Consider the following 8566-nt stretch of genomic DNA (forward strand, 5'->3'; position numbering starts at 1 on the left):
GTTAGAGATGCTGACTCAGACGAATCGACGTCGTTTTGCTATGTTATCTTGCAAAAAAAATGTTAAAAATCTCCACTCCCATGGTTTGAACCTGCGCACTCATACATGTTTAAAATAGGATATAACCAGTTAATCCCACAACCACTTTAAAAAGTATTACACAAATTTATTCAAACCTAAAACAAATTTAAGTCTCGATTAAATGAAATGTTTTGAATTGGGGGAATTAGAAATCTAGGGTTCTTCCCGAATGAAACACAAATCGCGAAGAAAAAGAACCCTTATCATAATAGGTTAACATAATTTTGATCGTCCAGGTATCACGCGGTTTCAGGTTTTCAATATTCCTTCATTCACAAAAACAGCTGTATTTATTTTTCTATTTTATTTTGGTGTCAGCCATTAAAGTACTCTGTTGGTATTATTCTAATATTCAGAGGGACAGAACAGAATCCATAAAAGCCTTTAGATCTACCATTAAAAGAAACAGGTCTCGGTTCAGTGACTCATGCAAACCGTCCAGTCTATGTGGATTGTATAAGGAGAAGAAAAAACCCGAATAAAACACAAATCGCGAAGAAGAGGAAGAATCCTAGGATTTCTAATTTTTTCCCAATTCAAAACGACGACATTTCATTTTATCGAGACTTAGATCTTTTTTAGCTTTATAAGAATATAGCTTTATAAGAATAAATTTGTATGTTACTTTCGAGAATAGTTTTGGGATCAAATGGTTATGTTCTATGCTAAACATGTATGAGTGTGTGGGTTTGATTAGGAACCTTTTAAAATCTTGAGCGGTGATTTCTTGTTTTTGATTGATTACATTCTTTTAAATTGTGAACTAAGTGCTGGTGGTTATGATTGCTTCATTGGTGGTGTTAATTTCTTGAATGCCGTTGAACAAGGCCGTGGAAGTTGCAATGCAACAAGTGAAGTCTTCGAGGATTCCCATCCTGTGGCACGGCCAAAAGTATGAAGTACTCTGAGCACGTACATTAAAATTTGGTTTTCTTTCTTATATGCTTTGCACTGTTTCTTATACATTAAGTTGACGTAGCAGGACAGGTTGCATGTCTACTGGTAACTCTCATACCTCTGTGAACACCTTTCTGGAAATTTTGATTGGCTTGGTAACTTTATGAGCTTTTTGTTCTTGTTTGAGGAGCTTATAACTATGTTTTTTAATTGGGAACTCATGTTATCGTCTGAGTCATTGAAACTGATACTAAACTTTTGGTCATTTTCCTATTCCTAGGTCCACATTTCAACCCTGATGGTAAAACACACGGTGCCTCATAGGATGCTAATCGACATGTTGGCGACCTAGGAAACATCACTGTTGGAGATGATGGTATCCCTTCTCAACATCTCTATCCCTCATCTCGATTTTTTTTAGACATATTTTTTGCTACTCTCTCAATTGTGCTTTTGCAGTCTTACTTTTATAGTTGCGTTTTTCATCTATCATATTTTTTGCTACTCTCTCAATTGTGCTTTAGTGTTCATGGAGTTACATATAGTATTTTGTTTTTCTTTTTCCAGGAACTGCCACCTTCACCATCACTGACTGCCAGGTTCGTAGCTGTGTACCTGTTTTATACTCTTTTTTTTTCCTAATCCACAACTGCTCTAGTAAACCCAATCTCATATGAGAACTTTTGTGTTCGTTGCACAGATTCCTCTTACTGGACCAAACTCGATTGTTGGAAGGGCTGTTGTTGTCCGCGCAGACCCTGATGGCCTCCGAAAGGGTGATTACATTTGTCTAATTTTTTTTATGGAGTTTTTTTTTGTTCTAGTTTCCTTGTTATGTTAACTGAGTTTAAAGGATATCCAGTCCATTTGAGGACATCTACTGCATCTCGCTTATGACTCAACATGTATCCTATGAACACTCTTTAACCTGAACTCGTTCTGTTTTTTACCTTTTTAGGAGGCCATGAACTCAGCTTGGCTACCGGAAACGCAGGCGGTCGTGTTGCCTGTGGTAAGTAATTTTAATCCACATTTTACTCTCATGTCCTGTGGAAAATTAATCTATCAGAAGCTGGATCATTACCAGCGCTCCCATCTTGAACTCCATTGATTCTCTGGCAACTCAGGGGTTCATCTTTGTTTTATATATCATCTTGCATTTTGGGGTTTGGCCGAAAATCGATAACCTATTACATCATCTATGTCTGAAAACGCAGTATAGTTTTTCTATGTTTCGGAAGTGACTAGAGATTGACTTTAGGCTCGTGAGATTCCACACAACTACAGTTCCTGATACTAAGTTTCATTCCTAATGTAATAAACCCGCAGAGGATCAACTGACTGGCCTTACGTCTACCATTTTGCAGGTATCATTGGTCTCCAGGGCTAAAGCTGTTCTGTTTCCAAAGAAGAGATTGATGTAATAAGGAGGTCCAACTTTAGACCTCGATTTGGTATTATTTATGTATCTTTTGGTGTGTGGCTATAACTTCTGAGCTTAGTTGCTCAAAGCATTTGTTCAGACAGAAAACAGAGAAAATTCCGTACTTTTACAATTTAATGAATAAAAGAGAGAGTTGGTTTAACAGTGATTAGTGGTTGTTTCTATGCTAAACTTTGATAAAATATCGAGGCCTTTTGTCTTATTAGTCATAAGAAGATTTTTTTTTTTTGTCCACCATTGGACCACAACTGATCGGTCCATTAGCTAAATTTCTATATTCGTAGGAAACAAAACTCGATTCTATGGTGTGATGGTGAAACAACCCTTCCCGTTTTTTTTTATTTTTTAATAATATTAATTCACTATTGGTCTCATATCCACTAAACACCTAGCAACAATCAACAACAGCGGATAACAAAAACAATTCCATTAAACCAATAAGAATTTCAACAATAACAATCCAATAACCAACAATGCAATAACCAAGTTCCAACATCCTACAATGTTCTATCAACTCAACACTAGCAACCTAACAATAGCTAGACCACAATCAATCAAGTCTCTAAAACATCCTCCTCCTCATCGCCCTGATTCCACGATCACACTTTGCCTTTACCTGCACCACAAACACAAATTGCAATGCATGAGTATTTTATAAACACTCAGTAAGGCAATCTTCTCATCTACTGGGCTATACACACAAGTAATAGAGACATCTCTAACCATCAATAAACAATCAACAATAACAAACCAGGACTCAGCATCGACCGACACCAACATGCATCGACTGACACCAGTTGGAGGTTGCGTCGACCGACGCAAGATTTGCATCAACCGATGCAAGGCTAACTTGCATCGACCGACGCATGCTCGACATAGCACAAAAACCCTAGATTTTACGCGTCGTCCTCGCATTTGCATCGACCGACGCACAAAATGCATCAACTGATGCAATGCCGAGCATCGTTTTCCCCCAAAGCTTCTTGCCGGATCTTTGTTCCTACAACCACAAAACTCGATCCCCGCCGGATCTTCGCCGGATCTTCGCCGGATCTGCCTATTGGCGTCTTGAATGCTGTTCTGTACGTCCAAAGAGTCTCGTCCAGCTTGACAGACCAATCTTTCTTCGAAACCCCAACAATCCTTGACAAGATACCCTTGATCTGCTTATTCGAGACTTCAACCTGTCCGCTGGTATGAGGGTGATACACAATAGATACATTGTGCTTGACCCCACACTTTCTCAGCATACTCTCAAACACCTTGTTGACGAAGTGAGTTCCACCATCACTGATCACCGCTCTGGGTATCCCATACCTTGGAAAAATTATACTTTTGAACAACTTCAGAACAACCTTGTGATCATTGGTTGGAATGGCAATGGCTTCGACCCACTTGGAAACGTAATCAACTGCTACCAGAATGTAGACATTACCATTAGATGGAGGGTTGAAAGGTACCATGAAGTCTATACCCCAAACATCAAATATCTCTACTTCCAAGATCGGATTCTGGGGCATCTCGTTCCTCCTTGTGATGTTGCCCATCCTCTGACAAGCATCACACTTGGTGATGAAACTGTGAGCGTCCTTGAACAAGGTTGGCCACCAGAGACCTGCTTGAAGAACCTTTTGAGCTGTCTTGAATGTGGCGGAGTGACCTCCATAGGTGGAGCCGTGACAGTGCTCAAGCACTCCTTGCACTTCCCCTTCTGCTATGCATCTCCTGAACAGACCGTCAGAACCTTTTTTGTACAGGTAAGGCTTATCCCAGAAGTAGTGGTTGACCTCCCTGAAAAACTTTTTCTTCTTGTAGGGATCCATGTCATCAGGAACTTCTCCACAAACCTTGTAATTCACGACATCTGCATACCATGGTGCTGTCTCAGAAGTGATCGCCATGCATCTGATTCTGAGGTTCTCAACCCCTGTGTCATGCATCCGCTCACAAACTTGGGCGACCAGAAGTTGTTCCTCAGGCATCGAATCATCTATGGGAACAACATCTTCAATCCTCATTCTTGACAAATGATCTGCTACTCCGTTTTCTATGCCTTTCTTGTCAACTATCTCCATGTCAAACTCCTGAAGAAGCAGAATCCATCTCAGCAGTCTTGGCTTGGTATCCTTCTTCGAGTAGATGTGTCTCAGAGCAGCATGATCGGTATACACAATGACCTTCGACCCCACAAGATAACTCCTGAATTTTTTGAATGCAAACACAACGGCTAGGAGTTCCTTCTTTGTAGTAGCGTATCTTCCTTGAGTCTCCTCCAAGGTGCGACTCGCGTAGTAGATGACATGAAGCTTCTTGTCAATATGCTGTCCCAGAACAGCTCCAACTGCAAAGTCTGAAGCATCACACATAATCTCAAACGGATGATCCCAATTCGGAGCTTGTACTATGGGTGCCGAAACCAAGGCCTCCTTGATCTTGTTGAAAGCTTCCAAGCATGCTGCATCAAATTCGAACTCAACCCCCTTGCACAGCAACCTTGTCAAAGGTCTTGCAATTTTTGAGAAGTCCTTAATGAATCTCCTTTAAAACCCTGCATGCCCCATAAAGTTTATGATGTCCTTCACTTTCTTAGGCGGTTGAAGCTGAACCATGACATCAATCTTAGCTTTGTAAACCTCAATTCCTTTCTCAGAAATCTTGTGTCCCAGAACGATCCCTTCTTCAACCATGAAGTGACACTTTTCCCAGTTCAGCACCAGGTTCGTCTCCTCACATCGCGTCAATACCCTGCACAGATTTAACAAACAGGAGGAGAAAGTGGAATCGTATACAGATAAGTCGTCCATAAACACTTACACTGACTCCTCAATCAAATCCGAGAAAATCGATGTCATGCACCTTTGAAAGGTGGTAGGAGCATTGCACAAACCAAATGGCATGCGTCTGTAGGCAAAAGTGCCATAAGGACAACTAAATGTTGTCTTTTCCTGATCATTTGGGTGGATAGGGATTTGGAACAATCCGTTATACCCATCAAGTAAACAGTAATAAGGATGACTAGCTAGTCTTTCCAACATTTGATCAATGAAAGGAAGAGGAAAATGGTCTTTCCTAGATACAACATTCAACTTCCTATAGTCAATGCACATACTATGTCCTGTGATGGTCCTAGTTGGGATTAGCTCATTTTTTTCATTTTTGATAACAGTGATTCCTCCTTTTTTAGGTACACAGTGCACTGGAGATACCCAAGTACTATTAGAGATAGGATAGATAACTCCAGCATCAAGCAGTTTTAAAATTTCTTTCTTTACTACTTCCTTCAGGTTATGGTTCAATCTTCTTTGGGGTTCAATACTAGCATAAGATTCATTTTCAAGATTGATTTTATGGGTGCAAAGACTAGGTGAGATTCCCTTGATATCATCTAAAGAATAACCTATAGCCTTTCTTTTTAAGCTCAATAACTAGCTTCCCTAATTCATCATCACTCAACCTAGCATTTACTATGACAGGATAAGTAGAATTGGTTCCCAGAAAAACGTACCTGAGTCCGGAAGGGAGAGTTTTGAGTTCTACCTTTGGAGCCTTCAGTTCCGACCAGTCGTCAGCATGGGAGACTGGAGCGATCACGGTCGAGTGGGAGGGGTGTGGCTCGATCGAGCGGGACGTTGGTGTCTCGGGTCGGGTCTTGATGTCAATCGAGTGGGAGATATCACGTTCTAAACTCTCTGTCTCAACTGCACATACCTCCTCTGCGTCAAAAAGCTGCTCGAACTCCTCTGATCCATCTGTTTCTCTGTGGGAGTCTAGCAGATTCTTGTAACAAGTGGTCTCTTCATGCAGGAACCCTTCTTCTCCATTCTTGGTTAGAGCAGTTTTGAGAGGGTCCTCTTCAGCTAGTTCCTCTAACAACTCATCAGCCAACTTATCCATCTCTTCAATGTAGAAGACTTGTCCTCCTATTGTTTGCTTCTTCAAAGTATCCTTGATGTCAAACTTCATGATGAAGTCTTCGCCCAGATTAAGATCAATCTTGCCATTTCTGACATCAATGATGGCTCCAGCAGTCGCCACGAACGGTCTTCCTAAGATTCAGCGGATCTTTTAGTTCTTCATCCATCTCCAGAACCACAAAATCGGTTGGCACTTCCACGTCTTTGATCCTGACGGGTAAGTCTTCTAAAATACCATTTGGAAGTCTCATTGATCTGTCTACAAGGATGAGAGAGATGTCGCAACCCTTGAACCTTGTAAAACGCAACCTCATAGCAACAGAAAGTGACATCATATTAACTGAAGCGCCAAGATCACATAGGCACCTGTCAAAAGACATAGGTCCAAGGGAGCAAGGTAGAGTGAATGATCCAGGATCTTTGAGCTTCTTGGGTACAATCTTCTTTTGGATGATTGCACTGCACTCAAGACTTACTACCACCATGCCTTGAACTTTTTTTTATCTCTCCATCACTAAGTCCTTATGGAATTTCTGGTAGTGAGGAACAAGTGCGAATGCATACAGAAATGACATTCTCAACTCAATCTCCTTGACTTGTTTTTCGAACAAGGCTTTGTACTTCTCAGTAAGCTGCTTCTTAAACCTCACTGTAAATGGTAGAGGAGGCTTGTAAGGTGGAGGGATGAACCTCGCAGGTCTGTCATCAGAAACAACAGGCTCCTTAGCAGCTTCAGGTTCGGAATGCTTCACTGGATCCTTGACTGCTTCGGCTGGGTTCTTCATTTGAGTTTCATCCTGAACAAAATCCTCCCCATGTAATTCCTCCCTGTCCTTAGTGACGTCTGGAACTCCCTGTCTGGGAGGCAATGTTTTCCCACTTCTCAACGTAATTGCATTTGCAAACTCCTTGGGGGTTCTAAACAGCTTTCCCTGGGAATTGGCCAGACTTTGGTGCATAAGTAGAAGCACATTGGCCTTCCATATACGTTATCTTCGAGTTCAGAGCTTCAAATTTGACGTTCAGGTCATTGTAGGAACATTCCATCCTCTGACTAAGGTCAGCAAACTTCTTAGCAGTATCCATAGAACCGCTAGCTTGACCCTGAAGAAGTTGTTGCATCATTTGCTTCATTTCTTGATCTGGGGATGTAGTAGGGTGAACAGGTTGAGGGAGGAATCCTGGCGGTGGTCTTGAAGGAGCCGGATAACCCTGCTGGAACTATTGTTTTGGAGTGAGTCCCGGATTGTAAGGCACAAAAGGTTTTTGTTGACCTTGCTGTTGTTGTTGAGGCGGGTACACCTTATCTAGTGGATTGGCAACATTGTTACTTCGGTAAGACAAATTGGGGTTTGCCTTGTATTGGTTGTAACATTTGTTGTACCCACCCAGATTCTGGACATAGTTGATCTCTCAGTCTGCTCACTCTCCCGATCTGGAACTTGGAAAAGTTCATCCTCAGATAAAAAGGGGATGCTCCTCTGCTGGCTTAGCAAGATACGGTCAAGTTTCTCATTGACATTCTTGAGGTCCTTCTTGTACTTCTCCTCAGACCCAGCGTCACCTCTAACTGTGCGGTCATAGTCTTCATTGTAGTTGCCGTCAGACTGGGCGAGATTCTCAACCAGTTGCCAACCTTCATCTACGCCCTTGTTCAGGAAGTTACCGTTAGAAGCAGTGTCAAGCAGCATATGTATTTTGGGAAGGACACCACGGTAGAGAGTGCTCAGTAATGACTCATTGCTGAAACCATGGTGTGGACACTGGCTGTGGTAAAGCTAGAAATTTCATTCCTGAGACGTGTTGTTCTGGAGTTGGAGAAAAACTTTGCTAAGAAGGCTTTCTTACAGGCGTCCCAAGTGGTGATTGAACCCTTAGGAAGGTTTTTCTCCCATTGATGAGCTTTGTCTCCCAGGGAGAGTGGTGAGACTACACAGACGGTCGAACTCGTCCAAATGGTCCAGCGGATCCTCCATAGGCAACCCATGAAACTTGTTCCCTTGGATCATGGAGTTCAGAGTGCCTTTGATTTCGAAGTTGTTGTTCTGCACGGCGGGAAGGATGATTCCAGCACACTGAGTGTGAGTGTTCGGTGCATCCCCAGCACCAATGTTTTGCGGTCTTGGATTTGGTTCATTCTGTTGTTCTATAGTAACTGGTGCGGGATGATCAGTGAGTTGACGAGCTTGTCGTGGTCATTGTAACCGATTGATGTCATTGGTAACAGGAA

General features: G+C 41.9%; 1 pseudogene; it reads left to right on the forward strand.

Moving 5' to 3' along the window:
- On the forward strand, positions 219-2381 carry LOC104743904 (annotated as a pseudogene).

This window comes from Camelina sativa, chromosome 14 (assembly GCF_000633955.1).
Source record: "Camelina sativa cultivar DH55 chromosome 14, Cs, whole genome shotgun sequence".
Lineage (NCBI taxonomy): Eukaryota > Viridiplantae > Streptophyta > Magnoliopsida > Brassicales > Brassicaceae > Camelina > Camelina sativa.